Source organism: Pinus tabuliformis, chromosome X, assembly GCF_031772625.1.
Source record: "Pinus tabuliformis cultivar Carrire ecotype Pingquan chromosome X, CPIR1, whole genome shotgun sequence".
Lineage (NCBI taxonomy): Eukaryota > Viridiplantae > Streptophyta > Pinopsida > Pinales > Pinaceae > Pinus > Pinus tabuliformis.
The window spans coordinates 1115307640-1115327008 of NC_142308.1; positions in this window are offsets into that span (position 1 = coordinate 1115307640).

The window sequence follows — 19369 nt, forward strand, 5'->3', positions numbered from 1 at the left end:
TTAAGGTTAAAGCTCAGTGGGGGCAAGATCCTTTGGATGATGCTTGGAGGAAATGGTGGAAATCCTATCCGGAAGGGAATATGAGGAATCTGCCACTTATTTTCTATTGGGGAGTCTGGCTCGCTAGAAACAAGAGTCTGTTTCATGATAAGGATACACCTTCCTCTGTTACAGCCACTAATATCTCAGCCATTTATTCAGCTTTGCCTCCTCCCGAGGACAAAAATTCCAAAACAAAACAAAAACATATCAATATTCAGGAGGGTATTCCGTGTGGCTATTTTGATGGGGCTTCCCAAAATAATAGAGCTGGAGCAGGACTGTATATCCACATCAATCCGGAACATTCTTTAAAAGCTTCTGTTGGTTTGGGTACTGGCACAAACAACTTCGCTGAACTTTCGGCCTTGAGATACCTCTTATGCTGGCTTCATTACAGAAACATCAACACCATACAGATTTTTGGAGACTCACAAAATGTCATAAATTGGGTCAATGGATATGCAAATTGTCAAAACCAGATTTTGAAAACAATTGTTGAAGAAATTTCTTATCTGAAGACTTATTTTAACAGGTTTTCAATTTGCCATATATACAGGGACAGGAATGAGGAGGCAGATCAGCTATCTAAGGCTGGTCTACAACAGGATCCGGGCAGCTGGGCGATAGAAGAAACCAGACAGGGGCAGTCTTTCAGAACAGATCAGCCCCCTTATGCACAGGCTCTTTGATCTCAGTAAATTTCTACATTTTTGACAGCTTTTTTCTCAGATTTTGTATATCGGCTTTTGTCTTTGTATATACTTTTTCCTTTTCAGACTTCAGTACCGGCTTATAGCATATAGATATCAGACTATATTTATAACTTTTTGTTTATATTAGCACTGGATGACAGACATTTACAGTTTTTGGTTTATTTGGGGTTGTTTATCCTTCTGAGAAGGTGACCCCAGGATTACTTATGTCATGTTGTTATACTGTTTTTACATCCTCCCGGGAGGAAGACTCCATCAGTTTTTACATATATCAGCAGAATAGCTCCCTATGGGTTGAGCAGAATGTGTTCTTATTGAGCCACTTCATGGCTTTTGAACAATATGTACAAAAACTTTTTACAGTATTAATAAAAAGTTGTGCTTTTTTCCTCGGAAAAAAAAAGTTTCCATCTCTACCAAGTTTGAATGTTGTTTACCAAGGAAAAAAAGGGAGCATGGAGCAATTGTGCTTCATAAATAAGAAGAGGCTAAAAGCCCTAAGGCAATTTCAACAAGGTATAAATTTCCCTTCTCATTTCAAGCATAATTAAAATGCTCAATATTGGCCTTCGTACCCTCCTAATCCTTCACCTTGGCTCATGCCAACTCCTTGGAAATATTCCCCTCAATTTGTTGTTCTTCCTCAACTAGTTGTTCCTCCGTTCTAGCCATATTCCAACCAATGTCCTCAATGGGTTAATACATCACAAGGATGGATGCCTCAAGTGGCCTAACCATCTCCTCCCAAATAACAACAATTACCTTAGAGTGTTCCTCCAAAAAAACCATAGATGTCTGCTCAATCAAATCCCAATACTAATAACAAACAAACTCAACATGTTTACAGTGAAGAGGCTACATATCAAACCTATTCTGCAGAGGTCCAGGAGATTAAACTTAGGTCAAGGAAATTTCTTCCAAATGTCCATCGACCTTCTCCAAATGAAGATCATGAGAAAGGGAAGGAGGATCCTATCATTAGAGAATTTTTAAGGTCAAAAAAGGGCTTCAAAACAAAAATGTACATCAAAAATCAAATTTATAAGAACCAATAGGATTCAATATGATGATGTCAACCATAGGGATGATTCACCATTTTTGGAGTAAAAAAGTAAAAAGGTAAAATAATAGAAAGATTAAAAAATATTTTTTCAATCACTATTTTCAACTTATCTTCATATGATTTTACTCAAATTTTGAGCAGGAGCACTCATTGGATACGTAATTTAATTTTTCATCCAAGAAGTACCCATGTTGCATACTTTCGATGGACCCTACTAGATTAAAAATATGAAATACATGAAAAACATGATTGCAATCACATTTTTTCATGTATTTCACATTTTAAGTGTAGTAGGGTCAATCGAAAGTATGCAACATGGTAACTACTTGGATGAAAAAATAAATTTCGCATCCAATGAGTGCTCCTTGAAATTTGAGTAAAATCATAGGGAGATAAGTTGAAAATACGAGTTGCAAAAATAGTTTTTTCTTTTTTCCCTTCAAAACTTGATGAGGTAATGTAATCTTATTTTTTATTTCCATTATTATTTTATAATATTCCTTAGGAGACCCATTTAGACATAAAAATTTCTCTAATGGCTTTAGATCATTCACCAAAAAGCTCCATATCCTAAAAGGTTAGCAACTCAAAAGACACACACCTTATAAGAGGTTGAACTTCTGGAAGAATTGGAAAATATGTGAGTAAAATACCTCTCCTCTAAGCCATCAAGGATGCTCCCATTTATAAAAATTTCATCAAAGAAGAATGTCTTAGAAGGCCCAAAAGGAAGAGTAGGGATGCCCCTACCATCAATGTTATTGGTGAGCTAGCTAATCTTCTGCTTAGGTGAGTAATCATCTCTAAGGATTTAGATCCTAGAATCCAAGTGGTAGATGTGGATATAAACAATATTGCAATTCCAAACACTTTCATTATATATTACATTTTATTTTTATTTAAATGTATATGTTTTTTAAATAAATGGTTTTTTTTTTTTTTTTTATACCTAAACTTTTGCCCACCCATATTTTACTATTTTTGAAAAGAAATTATTTTTTATTAGTTAAAGTTCAACTTCTATTTTTACTTATTTATTTTTACATAATGGAAAAATCTACCATAACTTAGTTATTAAACAAGAGAAAACTATTATTGGCTACTATCAATTTATGCATATTGACTCATCGCTATTATTCAAAAAAATCAAACTATCTAAAATGAGTCCCTAATAACTTGTAAAGAACAAACTTTCATACTTACCTTGTTTCATTAAATCCAAAAAAGAAAACTTTTAATTAAACAAAATCATTTTAAATCATGCTCCAAAATCTATCAATCAATGATCGTTAAAATTTTTAATAAATAACAATAATCATACTAACCATTATTTATTATATATCAATCACTTATTATTAATTTTTTTGATAAATAACAATAATAATTGATGCCTCAATAATCATAATTCTGACGACTAGCATTATGTATTCCACTGCTAAGGAAAACACATCCTAATGGAGTAGTCTTGTGGAAACAAATTGTGGCTAAATTTTGATTTGTGATGTTTAGATTGGTCTTTCTATTGCATATATGGATTCATCACTCTTGAAAACCCTTGCGGTATTCGATTGTGAATAGTTCATCCATCAAACTTGTGATTTCAATAAATCCCTGCAAGATTCTACACAAATTATGTCATAAAATCAACTAGAAAACGCTCCAAAAAGTAATGACTACTTGCATCCCAATAATTAATTGTTGACAACATGAATAATTAAACTATAAAACTTTTTTAAAAGTTACAGTCAAAGACTACTCGCATTCAAGTAATTAATCGTTGGCCAAAATTAGTGCAAATCTTAGAAGGTCGTAAAGTATACACATGCAACTACTCATTATGACTAATGGGTACTCTTGGGATACTCATTGTAATGATTTCATTACACAATTGTTTTCTTCTTCTACATTGTTATTCATAATACCAGTTTTTCTATAAATCTAAACGGAGTCCCCCTTTCAATTGGTGTTGTAGCTACTCATATACTCCCCCACCCAACTGGTGCTTGGGACATGTTCTAACAAAGAGCCAACGTAAAGACGTACAATGTTCAAAACCTTCCTAGTCCTCTAACTCAGAGCACCCAGCAAGACTAAGGCTATGAAGCTTTGTGCACTATGCCAACCCTCTTAAGTTCTTTAACTTCACATATCTATCTACGTGCAACTTCTCCAAAGACCTCAAATATTCAACCCCTCGAAGAACTTCTAACTTGTGGTCATTGTAAAACAACAACATCTTCAAGTTCCTCAAGTCACAAAGAAAGGAATGTTCACTCATGGAAAAATCATTTGTCATTAAATCAGTCAAGTGAGTCAACAGTCCAATAGAAGCTAACAAACATTTCAATTCCTTGTAATCAGACAGGTACAATCTCTTCAAGTTTCCCAAGTTACCAAGAGAGGGGGGAAGTTCACTTATGGGACATCTCGATATTCTCAACTTAGTTAACTGAGTCAACAGTCCAATACGAGTCATTAAACATTTTAACTATGTGCAATCACCCAGATGTAATGCCTTCAAGTTCCCCAAGTCACCGAGACAGGGGAGTTCGCTTATGGGACAACCCTGTATACTCAACTTTGTCAACTGAGTCAACATCCCAACATTAGCCGACAAACATTTCAATTCCTTGCAACCATCTAGCCACAATGTCTTCAAGTTCCTCAAGTCACTGAATGAAGGAGGCAACCTGTCCAGCAAAGGGCTTTCTACATGAAGAATTTCCAAATTGCGTATCTCTCCAATTGCATTTGGAAATTCTTTTAAATTTGTCTGCCAAAAATATAATTTTTCCAACGACCTTTGATGTGCCACTTTCAAAGGCAATATTTCAATATTTTCACCGCCTCCAACATTTATGTGCTCAAGCGTGCTTATATTTCCGAGTGTTTCGCTTGACATGGTTAACTTTGAGCAATAGCTCAAGTCAAGATATTTAAGCTTAATTAAATTCTCAAAGGTTTCTGGCAACTTCTCCAAATTGATGCAGTATGAGAGGTCGATGCATTGGAGGTTTCTTAGATCACCAAAGGAATCTGGGAGTGACTTTATATTTATGCAGCTAAGTAACACCAAGGTCTTCAATGACTGAAGATGACAAAATTCTTCTGGCAATCTTAATATTGTATGTTGCAAATTGCAATACGTGGAAATCCGTTCGAGTTACTAAATCCACCCTATAGAGTTGGGAATATTACAGAGGTAGCCTCGAATCTCTAAATCCCGCAAATGCAAAGGTGCCTACAAAATGTTCTATGTTTCATCTGTAAGAAATATTTCTATCCACAAACCCTTCCATTTTTTTCAAAATCACATGGTGCCATATCAAATGCAAATCAACAATACAAACTTTTAACTCAATCTATTTCTAAGCACCTGACACTCGCCTTTCCACAGTGATGTCCATTGATCCCACCACACTTATAAAATCCTCAAGTTCTTGATTCAAATCCAGGAAGGAAGGGCAGAATAAGGACCATGGTACCAACGAAGTCATATGAGATTTGGTAAGCACACCCTTGTCAAAATGCGCTCCAAGAGACCATTTTTGCTAAAGGGTAGTTACAATATTCCTCGATGCCATGTTATTTCTGAAACCCCCTTTGCATGCTTATCATAATCTCTATTACTTATAACTATCCTAATTCCCTGCACTTCCATTATTACGTGTTCAATAACGAGAAAAGATGGAGAATTAAAAAATGTACACAGATTTTGATTTCAATAATTCATATAGATTTGAATGATTTTAGCACTTACAGGGGATGGCTGCAACTATTAAAGTTAATGGAGAAATGTATTCTTGGAGAGAGTCAGTTCATTAGTTACGTGTGAGACTTAGATTAGGAATTTGTTCCTATTTTATAGGTGGTTTCTTTAACCTCCCTATTTTCTTGTGAACTATATATTTCTTATTGTTAATAAGAAGAGTGTTGAGTGTTATGCCAGAGGCAGTCTCCAAGTGAAGCTCCTCACCTGGGAGCTGCTTAGTTTGATTAATAAATTCTCTTTCTTAATCCTCTTTCCCGTAAGCTCATTAAAATCAATCCCCTCACCCCTACAATTTATGGCTTTCCCAATAGGTGGGCCAACTTATCTTCTTGCAAAATTATTAGCTCTTAAGCTTAAGCCTCTTGTGGGTCATACCGAGTCCTATTTTAAGGACTCTGCGTCCTTTTTTCAAGAATGAAAGGATGTGAGGCTGGACCCAGGGGATCTACTTGTTAGTTTTGACATTCTTTCCTTATATACCAAAATCCCCATTCAAGAAGCCATTGATTTCATTAGTTGGATCACTGACGAGGACACTGCCAAATTGGTTGGCCTCTACCTCACCTCGAATTTATTCAGTTTTCAAGGTGAATTCTATGAGAAAACTTGTGGTGTTGTAATGGGCTCCCCTCTTTCCCCTATTACTGCTAACTTGTTTATGGAAGATTTTGAGAACAGGGCCTTAGCCTCAGCTCAATTTCGCCCCAAGAAGTGGAAGAGGTTTGTTGATGACACTTGTGTCATTTAGCCCCATGGTCATGAAAAATTGGATATGTTTCTGAACCACCTTAATTCCCTATTTGAATCCATGAAGTTCACAATGGAAGTTGAGGTGGATGGATGCCTTCCTTTCCTTGACATTCTCCTCTCTAGAATGGATGATGGTTCTATTCCCACCGTTTTTCGCAAATAAACTCACACGGAACAATATCTTCAAGCTATTTCTCATCATTTCCATGCTCAGAAATTTGGTGTTCTCAACACCCTTTCTACCCATGCTCTAAGAATCTCTGATGAAAACCACCAAGAGCAAGAAAAATCTCATCTCCTTGAAGCTTTTAAAAATAATGGGTACATCAAAAATCAGGGCCTCAAGGCCTTTCATAGAGCCTGTAAAGGATCAAGAGTTAAAACTTCTCATGTTGATCCTATCTCCAAGGTTCATCTCCCATTTATTCAAGGGACCACAGATAGGATTTCCCATATCCTTAGAAGGAATAATGTCTCCTCCTCATTCAGGCCTCTATGGACCATTATAAATTCTCTTAGTTCGGTTAAAGACACTATAGACCTGGAGGACATGAAGGGGGTTTACCTAGTTCCATGTTCTTGTGGTATTCCATACATTGGAGAAACGAGTTGATCAATTAACTAGAGGATCCATGAGCAACCTGTAAACATAAGGCATAATTGTTCTTGCTCATCATCTCTTGTTGAGCATGCAAAGAAATCCAAGCATCATGTTTGTATTGAGGAATCCAGAGTCCTTGCTAGGATTTATCATTTCCACCATATGAAACTTAGGTAGGCTATTGAGATTGAGAGGCATGCTAGAAATCTCAACAGAGACGATGGTTGGAAATTGAGTAAGAGTTGGATTCCAGCCTTCTCCTTATGATCCTCATTTCTTCCCCCTCCTTTTTTAATTTTATCTCATACCCATTTTTTCTTTATAGATTTATATCTTAATTGAAATTAAAAATCTCAAGCTTTTAAGTGCTTGATATTATAGTAAAATTTCCCTCTCAAATTTTCTTTTTGTTTTTAACTTATTTTACCCCTTTACTTTGATTTTCTTTTAGAACCTATTTTTCTTAATGAACTCCTAATTCATCTCTTTACCTTATTCTTTATAATAATTTGGTATTAAAAATTATTAGTATTTAAATATAAACTATTTATAACTTAGTCTTAACCCCTTATTAATTTTTAAGGTATTCTTAATGATACATTACTATTATTCATAATCCTATATACTAGTTTATAACTAACTAAATTTATAATATTAAATAGCTCCCTCTCCCTCTCCCCCCCTTATCTTTCTCTTCTCTTAAACATATTCATTATAATATGTTAACCTCTTTATTAATTGATATTCTAAAACAACTATTTTTATTAATATTTATAACACCCTTATATTTTTTATTATTTAGTTAATTCTTAACATCCTTAAAGTAAATTAAAAATATTAAATTATTTATAACTTATTTTAGAATATTAGATAATTTAGAACTAAATTTAAAATATTAAAATATTAGATAGTTCTTATCACCCTTTTTATAAATTAAAATAGATTAATTAATTAATTTTACATGTTTAACTAATCTCCAACGGCTAGTTTTTCAATGGCTAACATTGAGCAATGATGCATCCCTATTATTTATTCATGAAGATTGTATGATTTTTTCCCACCTTGTCCTAAGGATGAACCACATTAGTTGGTTCGAAACGTTGACCAAATCCTAATGATGTGATTAATCTAAAAGGCATTTATCTACCTTAACATAATATCAGAGCTTCAGGGTTGAGTGAGTCAAAGTGAGAATTCTTTGGTGACTAAGAGTGCTTGGTAGTTGTAGTGTGGCCCTTAGTGGCGGGCCTGTTCTTGGTGGCAAAGAAAGTATGGAGAATTTTTTTTCTTTGCATGATCAACACCCATTTTGGCTGAAAAAAAGCGCTTTTCGGTCCTGATCATTGCCCTTCCTGGAGAGAAAAACACGCTTATAGGTCATTCCTTTGAGCAATTTCTCTCAGCGTGGGCCATCAACATAGAACTGGAGGGAGAAAACGTGTTGCTCTATCCACTTAGAGGTTGACCCTTGGAGGTTTGACTGGATTCAAGATCAATGTGCTGCATGGGTTGGAAACTATGGTTTTACATCGGTGTGGTGGATCGTTGCATTCTGGTGGTTGATCTGTGGCTGCAAGATGCTTGGCTTGGAGATCGAGCGGTTGGAAGATCGATTCACGAGATCATTGGGTGAATCGTTTTTGTGGTAGATCGTTGTGGTGGATCGATGTGATGGATCACTGTTGTGGTGGATCGATGTATCGTGAGCGTGGATCTTCTGTAGCGGTGAGATCGAAAGATCTGGGGTCGCTGTCGAGCAGCAGCTGGTGGAAACATTCAGTTGATAGGGCAGCTGCATGATTTCCTACTACGATCGGTGACGACCTGCATTTCTAAAGATCTGCATGTTGGTGCAATAGATCTAGTGTGGATGCAGTGAAGAGACTGGAACCAACTGGCTTTGTGAAGCTGATGCAAACCGTTGCTTTGGAGGAGCTGACCACCATGGTATATTAACTTGAGGAATTAAAACTACAGACTGTTGTTGTTGTTGCTTGTTGATCACTTCATGGGACTCGTACCATTGAATACTAAGCAACTGAACCGGATCATCAATGGTTCTAGTTCTAGGATAAAACTGAGAATTCTTACTTTGGCACATTTGATTCCATTTTCTATGCAGATTTCTCGTGTTTAATTCCACCTAGGTCGCTGCACTAGTTTCTTTGTTATCATTTCTTTTGCACTGTTGAAGCCAGAATGGAAACTTCGGCTCAACCGATTCGACATGGCCAGTGTGGACGCATTGGTTAGCTAAGACCACACATACATGAGCGGAGTTGGGCAACTACATCGATTGATTGTAGGAGACGATGGGGCGAGGCAGAGCGAGGAGCTGTGGAATCACAGGGTTAGAGTTGGGATACCATTTTTTTTTGGCCGAAAATTTAAGGTGATCTTAGAATTTCTTCATCTTTTCTAGCTCTGACATGCTGGTGGATTCGTGGCTTTAAAATCACTATGGTGGCTTTGAGGCATTAAAGTGCCTAGGTGAAATTCGTTGCTACCTCAATTTAAATCGATACTGGGTAGAATTATGCTCCATGATCTGATTAAATATCATTCAAAGTTGAGATCTCTTCGTTGGTGAGTTTTGTTTTTTAATGTCGCCAAAATTGGAGTGAAATTACTCATGTGTGTTTTTTTTATTAAAAGAATTGATTGCTAGAGGTGGAGGATCTTAAGGAAGATCTATAGATCAACCTTTCACCATGAATAACCGAATGGAAGAGGCATACATGAATGAGAGTAATAAGCTTGATGAATCCAATTACTCTAATTGGATATTTAAGTTGCAGACCCTGTTGGAGGGGCGAAACGCATGGACGATTGCAAGCGGTGATGAGTTGAAGCTGACCCTAGCTACAGGCGTAACAACAACAACAATCTAGGACTGGGAAAAGAGGGAGAACAAATAAAAAGTGCCATTAAAATTGTCAATGAAAGATTGTATTATCCCTCACATCCATGAATGTAAATCAACAAACGATATACGGAAAAACCTCATGGACCTCTACGAGATAAAAAATACAAATCACCTGTTGTTTTTGAAAAGCAAGATTCTCTCCATTAAAATGGAGGAGAACGAATTAGTGGTTACGTTCATCTCTAGAATCAAGGATCTTAGAGATAAGTTGGGTGACATAGGAGAGACAGTGTCAAACACTGATCTCGTCACAATCACTGTGAATGGTATGACTGGTGACTATCAGATGTTTATCACAGACTTGAATGCGAGAAAGAAATCCCCCAATTTCGAAGAATTAAGAGGGATCCTGATGCGAGAGGAAGAGAGGCGGATGACTCTGAAACCCCAGAGTTCAAATCTTGCTCTAATGGAAAAGAAGAAGCCCTTCAGAGGGAAGACAAATGATGGACTGAAAGGGGGAAGTACACCATAAATAAAACCACCTCAAGGTATGTCTTCAAATAGAAGTGATTTAGGGCCCAAATGTTTTTATTGGGGTAGAGTTGGTCACATAGCTAAAAATTGCCATAACAAGAAGTTTGGTGAAGGTCGCCATAGATATAACAAGCATGCAGGACACTTTGTTGATGAAGATCAAAATCAAAATATCAGGTTGTTTGTATCTGATTCTACATTCTCTGTTGAGGATGTTGAAGTAGAAACTTGGTTTGTGGACTCAAGAGCTTCCACTCACATGTAACAAACATTGGTTTGAGAATTTTAAAGAAACCAGCAGTGGTGAAATATCTACCTTGGTGATGATAGAGGGTACCAAATCAAAGGGTATGGTAGTGTCCCTATCATTTTTTCCTGATGAAAATATTAGATATATTAAAAATGTAATGTATGTACCCGAAATGAAAAAGAATATGATCTTTGCTTCTATGATAACAAATCATAACCTTAAGGTAGATTTTTTTAATTCTTATTGTGTTATTAAAGATATGCTAGATCATACGAAGCCAATTACATCAGGTATTCAAGTGGGAGGATTGTATAAGCTGAATGTAAGAAGCACACCACACCAAGCCTTGACCTCATCAGTTGTGGCTGCAGAAGACTTATGGCATTAAAGATTCAGCCATATAAATTTCAATGACCTGCTACTACTTCATAAACGTGGTATGGTCAATGGTCTTCCTGTTTTAAAGAATGTTCATGTTGATTGTGAAGCATGTGCTTTTGGGAATATGCATAGAGATGAGTTTCCTGCAAATGTAGATAGAAAGAAGAGAGATATACTAGAGCTTGTGCACACTGATTTGTGTGGGTCGATGCAAACGAGGTCATTAGGAAGTCCCTATTATTTCCTATTATTTGTTGATGATTGCATGAGATTTACTTGCGTATATTTTCTCAGAAAGAAGAGTCACAATTTTGAATATTTTAAGGAGTTTAGAAGCATGATTGAAAAACAAACAGGAAAATTCATCAAAATTCTCCACTCGGATCAAGGGCGAGAATACAAGAAGGGTGGTTTCATCAAATATTGCAAGGACCATGGGATAGTTCAACACTTCACAATACCTCACACTCCTCAACAAAATGAGGTTGTAGAGAGGAAGAACAGAACCCTTATGGAGTGTGATTGAAGCATGTTACAAGGTACGAACCTGTCTAATGGATTTTGGGAAGAAGCAATAAATATTGCAGTATATTTGAAGAATAGGAGTCCAAAAAGCCTTGATTTTAAAACTCCATTCAAAGCTTTATTAGGTTTTAAGCCTGCAGTTAATCATTTAAGAGTTTTTGGCTCCAAATCCTTTGCTCATGTTCCAAAAGAGGATAGGAAGAAACTGGATTCAAAGGCCATTAAATGCATTTTTTTTGGGTACTGCACATAGTTTGAAGCTTATAAATTGTTGAATCCCTCTACTCATAAAGTGTTTGCAAGTAGAGATGTAGTATTCCTGAGTAGGTTGATGATGGAAATCATGATAGAAGCAGTGAAGAATGGCACATTCCTTTGCTGGTGGAAGATGGAAGTGATGAAAGGGACAAACATGAGCATCAATGACAACAACAACAATAGCAGAAAAAGGAATATGTGGATGGTACAGATGTAGGTTGCAGGCCAAGTCCACCAAGGGATGATCAAAACAAATTTGAAGCCAATCCACCACTTAGGAGATTAGGCAGGAAAATTAAGTTTCCAACAATATATGGGGATCATGCTCTTATAACTAGTATGTTAAATGTTGTTGAACCCTCTAATTATAAGAAGCAAGTCAATATAGTGAATGGAGGGCGGTCATCGAAGAGGAATATGACTCGATACTTAAAAACAAAACTTGGGATCTAGTTGAACTACCTAAAGGCAAACAACCCATAGGTTGCAAATGGTTATACACGCTTATATTTAAAGCAGATGGGAGTATAGACAAATATAAAGCTAGGTTGGTTGCAAAGGGGTACTCGCAAAAAGAAGGCATAGACTATGAGGAAACCTTCACATCATCAATGAAAGGTTATTTCTCCTTATATTTCTATGAGAATTTTGATGGATTGCACATGGTCTATATGGTTGTACTTTCATGAGTATTTTTGTCCCTATTATGATGGATATGTATGTGTTTTATGACAGTAACCATGTATGGCTTCCCTCATGTTTTTACTTGTAATTGAATGATAAATGTATCTATGACCTCATGGATGGAATGGTAGCTAATGTGTTGAGGCATCAATGGTTCTTAGCGATTCTAAGCTAAGTATGAGACCCTTATGCTTAGAACTATTAACTACACCTATAGATTACACATTTGCAATATGTTTGACGAAATTCTTGTCGTGTCTAGTAGGGGTCCAGTCAAGGTATTGAACAATTATTTTCTTTAGCGCTATCATTTCCATGTTAATTTATTGATATGAAGAGATGGTCCAATTCTGGGTAGGACCTGGCCTCTGAACCTGAGAAAGTGGCTCAAATCCCGAAGTCGTTGGCATAGCACTAACTGTTTTGGTCTCTGGTTGCTGGCAGGCAAGTCTGTGAGAGAAAATTTGAGTTTTTGGTCACACTCATGCTTATAGCATGGCAACGACTGAGCCTCAAACATCCAAAAAGCTCAATGGGACCCCTAGACAAGTTGTCCAAAATATTGGATTGGTTCCTGAGGGTCCTATAGCTGATAATTAATGTCTGTATGGTGTGTTTCCGTCAATTCCACTTCCTTAACATGACTTGGGAGGTCAAATCATATCATAGTGGCCTCTTGTCGCATGTTTACCCTAGTTGGCCAATTTCTTAGGTAGATGTGGGAGGAGGGTGTTACATTTGATTCGAGTGAGACAGTTTGAATTGTTTTGTTAAACAAATTGATAGTGTGTTTGGGGATGGCTGGGAAATTTTGATGCTAGTGTCATGCCATTGTTTTGATAGTTTGGATTAGTCAATATAAACTTGTAAAAAACATCAACTCACAATCAATCTCAATTTGACGCAACTTGAAGTTGAGTGCCGTGAAGTGACGTTTTCCTTCAAATAAGTTGCAGTTATGTATTTTTCAATAATATTGGAAATAATGCATTGATGGTAAGCAGAAAAATTTTCAAGTAAGAAAACGTGATTTAATGTGCATGCATCATGAATTTTAGTTGACGAGGAACGAATGAAGTCGAACCAATGATGGAAAATAAAAATGTTCAACGAATTGCATACGTGGCTGTTAAATGAAAGGTAGCATGACATGGAGATGAATATGAAACGAGTGAGATGGGGTGTAACAACCCTAGTGAAAATTCCATGTAATAAAAGTTAACAAAGAGAAAAATAATAACCACAGTTGATGGGACACTTATTACAAGTTGAATGTTGGGCAAGCCATTTTAGTGTGGGTGTTAATTTGGTTTATTATGCCTAAGGAAATTGGCAAAGGCATTGACTAAGGCTTTGGAAAGGCAAAATGGCATTTTTGGCTCATTTATTTATGAAAATAATGGAAGTTAGGAGAAAAAAGGTGAAAGGTCACATGTTGCATGTGAGGAGAAAATTGAAGGAAAATAATGGAGAATGAAGAAAATAGAGGCCTTATTGATAAAAAGGGTTTTGAGGTTCAGTTTGTAGCGTTTTCTCAATTTAGTTTTGGAGCTCTCTCATTATTCTCTCTCTCTCACTCTCTCTCTCTCTCTCTCTCACTCTTGGATGCCCTGGTTGGTTCTTTTATTTTGAGTCCCACATTCATACTTGGAATATGGAATGGGGGTGAATGGCTAAAGAGAGATTTGGGTAAACCATTCTATGGCCGAGTGGAACATGGTAGTCCCATCCCAAGTTGGATTTTGCATTCATTAATAACAGGTTCTCTCTTGATATCTTATGTATAAATGTACTGGTTTATATGTGGATTTTATGGCTGATGTATCTTTGATATTTCTGTTGTTATTATGTTAGTTATAAGCATGTATTATGACAGTGATGATGTATGGATTTACTCGTGTTTTGATTTGCAAATGAATGAACAATGTATCTATGACCTAATAGATGGTAATGGAGCTAATGATATAAGGGAACATTGATTCTTAGAGATTCTCAGATAAGTATGAGCCCCCATGCTTAAATATGTTTTTTACACCTGTAGATTACATATTTGTGATATGTTTGGCGAAATACCTGTCATGGCTAGTAGGGGTCTAGTCAAACCATTATTCAAGTAATTGCATTTGTATCAACATTACCTTGTTATCTTTTTGTTATGAAGGTTTCATTTAATTATGGGCAGTGACCTGGGCTCTACGCTTGAAAAAGTGGCTCAAATCTTAGGGAGGTTGGCACAACACTGAGAAAAATATTCCCTAGACACTTGCATGCCATGTTGTGGGAGCGTCCAGAGCCCTCTAAACGTAGGCGTTCCCATATCATGGGAGAGTTCGAGGGTTAATTGGCCTATAAACTCAGTGGGACACAAGGGATGGTTGCTGGAAAGGTTGGGATGGTTCCTGGGAGTCCTGATGCTGGTGTGGAAGGTTTGTATGTTGTGTTTCCATCGATTGCACTTCCTTAAGGTCACATAGGAGGTTGAATCCCATCATAGTAGCCTTTCGTCACATGTTTACTCTGGTTGGTCAGTTACTTGGCTAGATGTGGGAGGAGGGTGTTACATGGGGTTTGAAGAATCCAAACATCCGATGAAAACCTTTCTCATAGGCATGGGTGAAAATAGTGGTGAATGACACGCGTATGGCTGCAAATGGTGCAAAAACGGCCCTGAACAAAGAAATTGTGCAGAATATTTGGAATGTGGACATGTGTCACATTTAATAGTGTGTACATATGTCACATGATAAACAAAAGCTTGGCATGACCATTTTGAAAAATGGAACACCTTTGGTGTAAAAAATATTTTTAACATTTAAAATTATGATTTCAAAATATTAGAGATAAAATATCCAGAGTTTACTACTTTATATACCACATAAAGGTGAATATATCAAAATGGAATCTAGTGAATAAATATTTGCAATAAAATACATGTTCAATGAGATTTTAAATAACCTCTAGATTCCAAAAATAATAATATAAGCTACCGAGATACTGACCTGTTATAAGTCTATATATCAATGATCATCATAATTACTCCTCATCAAATTCATCACTACTACTAGACATGGGATCATCAACAAGAACTACATAAAAATCATTTGACTCAGAGTCCCAGGACTCAGACTCCCTCTACAATGGTAGTAGTAGAAGTAAGAATAAAACTAGACCTAACAAAAGCATGAATTGGTACACTTGTGTAACTAGTGTTTCCCATTGGTTGTTTTCCTTTTGATTCACCTACTAGTTCTAGTTCCATTAGCACTACTAGATCTGTGTTGGGATCAACCCCCAACCCCAAATGACATGTATGAGGCAAACAAGAGGGGAGGTATAATTTTATACAACGTGATAGTGCCTATTGTCTTGTTTTTTCTTAGAATCAATATGCTAGGTTTGAACGAGTCTCCTCCACGGATGCTAATGCTCACATTGTTTCCTATTTCCCTTTTTTCTTTTTTAGAAACCCTAGCTTTTCAGAGGATGGAGCTCTGCAAATATTCACTACAGAGATTAGGTAGCATATGTACTAAGAGAGTTTATTGCTATACTGTTGAATTTCTTTGTTATCCTTGTTAATAGTTACGACTCATTTGCAACTCAACCCTTATTTTTTTCAGGCGCAAAAACTGTTCTGTCAAATTGTGGAGAGGAATCGCCTCTCGATAAAAGCCCTAAAAACTTGAACTAGTTTTAGTTGCAATTTACATGGAACTTTGATGATAATTATTTTAATGTTTCTGCCTCCTTAGTTTGCCTTGCAGAGTTTACAAAGTTTTGACCTCCATCGAATATTTAACAAGTACAATTCTTACTGTTTCTTTGTAAAGAACTATCAATTAAATGGTTCTTCCTTTTTAAATTGATTATTTGACTAACCAGATTTCCCCTACAATTGCAGGTTTGTTGAGAATGAATTCCACCTAATGCAAATATTTTGACTTTCTTCTGAAAAAATCTCAAGTTCCCTGCTAACTTACTCCTTGTGTCACATGTCTCATTGTCCACCAAACCCTATCAAGATTTCCGTCCAAGCTTGTTGTGTAGCAACGCTTTTCTTTTCTCTGTAATGAAAAATTTGGGGTTAAATGCTAAAAGAATTTTAGTTTATTTGGTCATGGAATTCCCAGTTCTTGGGTTTCGTCAGTTAAAATATGTCCCTTGTGTAATTATCGTCATTTCGGTTCATGACCTTATGGCCTTATAAATAGTTTTATTTTTGTTTGATATATAGTATGATTAATATTGAGCAATATAGAAGAATGGAGGGACTGTTTATTGGGTTAAACCCCCTTTTGACTGTTTAAAAATAGAAATGATATTTTTTATTTTATTTTAAATGTTGCATCTGTACCATGATGATTTGTTACACTGTTTCTCTATACTTCTGGGCTATATTCAACCACTGAGTTATTTACTGTCCATTTTTTTCTTGTTTCGTTGCCTTCTATAAAAAGGCTACTCACAATATTTTTCATATATATATATATATATATATATATATATATATATATATATATATATAATTTAATTATACTAGGTTCGTTTTAATGATTCCTTTGTATACAACTAGCCAGTCGACGTTCATCCAATCATATGTTTTACTGTTGGGTTACTACTGGGTCATAATAGTTATTAATATAATTTTATGTTACGGGTTCTTGTAAATAGCTATTTCAGTTTTTATTTGTATTTTAAAAGGTTTTGGATGAAATTTAATGCAATTCCATTTCAGGTTGTTTAACTTTTGCATCTTGCTTCCTACCGGTCTCCATTTATTTTGTTCTGATAGTAACATTTCCTTCCCTGTTATAGAATATTTTAAAGCTATTGATGCACTAACGCTATACATTGAAGTATTCATACTTTGTTTGTATTCTTCAATTACTTATATATAACAGTTCCTTATTTATCCAGATTAGAGTGAGGGACTGTTCTAGGCTAATTAGTCCCAACTGGTTACAACCTGGAACCAACCTTGTTGAAATGATACACATAATATGGCATAAAGTAAATAAAATTCCAACTGCCATCCATACCACATAATTCATTTAAGGAATACATTCTAGAATACGAACAAGAACATTCACACATTTTACAAGAAAATAATACTTCCAAATAACAGAATTAACACTTATGTTTTACTAATTGTTGGAACCAACCACAAAGTCACCAGAAAAGAGAGTGTTCCACCCAATCAATGAGTATGATATCCATCACCGAAACTCCCCCTGATCTGGTTTATCTTCCAAATAGTTATTTGATTAGTGAGCGTAATGGGCCCAACCCTTGACATGATCTGACCCCACCAAGTCCAGTCTTAGGGAAAACAAAGCACACATGCCTCAATATGGATTCCACTAGCCAACCAGCTCAAGAATCCATCTCTTCGCAGCGTCCTGCCTACCTTCAACAATGTCTTATTACAAGTTCACAAGCTTACAACTTTATTCTCCTTAATTAGACCTCGTTCCATTAAGGTTGCCTCAGGTTTTCTCCCCTCTCACCCTCTTGGCCTCCTTGTCCCAACTAAGATTATTTATCTCTAGGAAAGGATAATTGTTTTCTAACTGCCAGGTAAGTGAAACTTCTCATTTATCATTCTTTCCCATAGTTTTTGGCTGACCATAGTTAATATTATTTATAAAAATAAAACAAAATTTATCATTGATGTTTGGCCTTTCACATGGCCCACAATTTTACCAAATATTTGGGGTAAAACAAAATATTTATAGATTTTTACCAAGGGGTGTTTGATGTTCCCCCCCTCAAGCGAAACACCATCCTGTTGAAAAGTGTGCAACAAGAAATGCTTGTTGAGAATGCAACAAGATGATGGAGCTTAGTGGAAAGGAGTCCCCTTCACTAAGTGGACCCACAGGCAAATTATGGCGCAAGTTCTATTTCTGATCCCAGCATGGATGATCACAGTATGGATGATCACAGTATGAGTGATCATAGTATGGGTGACCACAGTATGGGTGACCACAATATGAGTGATCATAGTATGAGTGATCACAATCTATTTTAGACTGGCTGTCAAAAATAGAAAAGTCAAATATTATTGTCTCATAATAATATTTGGACTATAAACTTGATCTTATTCTCTTGGAGCACTTGAGGATGAGCTATGGATGTGGTACATGCATCCCAAAAGGAAATACGTGGTTACCTATGGGATGACTAATATTTGCATGCAGGACTTCAGTTAGAACTCAAGTGAGTTGAGTTTAGTGGACTGGAGGTGCAGTTGATGGAGTTGTGTTCAGTTTAGCTTTGTTAAACTGGTTGTATTTAGTCTAACTGATCAATAGACTAGAGATGAGTTGGGTGAATTAGTTATTAATTAATTCACAAGTTATTAACTCATAATGCAACTATAGAATACATCAGTTAACTCAGTTGCATGTCAGTGCAATTCAGTTCAGTAGGGACAGGTGTTAGGGGATCAGATTGCTATCAGTTGTGACTATAGCTGTGCATGATGATTTACACAATCAGAGGGATTGAGTATGCCAATGAATTGGCCAATACCAATAATTGTAGCCTGTGCTCACGTCCAACACAGTGTGAGAAATTATTTGCAGGTCAAATACGAGTTTGGTAAACCATTCTAATCAATTCTTGACCAGGTATTGAGCTGTGGAGGCAGGGAAAGCAGCGGGGGAGATTTGGAGATCAGATCTTAGTTGTATTGTGTGTAACAGGTGGAGCTAGTACTGGATTGCTTGTGATAAGAATTGTACTTTGTAATTTTACATGATTCAATCAATATAATATACAGATAGTTGGAGTTTTTAGCGAGATGCTTTCCTCGGAAAAATACTGTGTTGATATGTGTGATTGATGCTTCTATGTGCTCCTGTGAATGTTTCTGCTTCTATAAATTGATGATCCACGTAGAGGAGGTTATGTATTATGCATGTT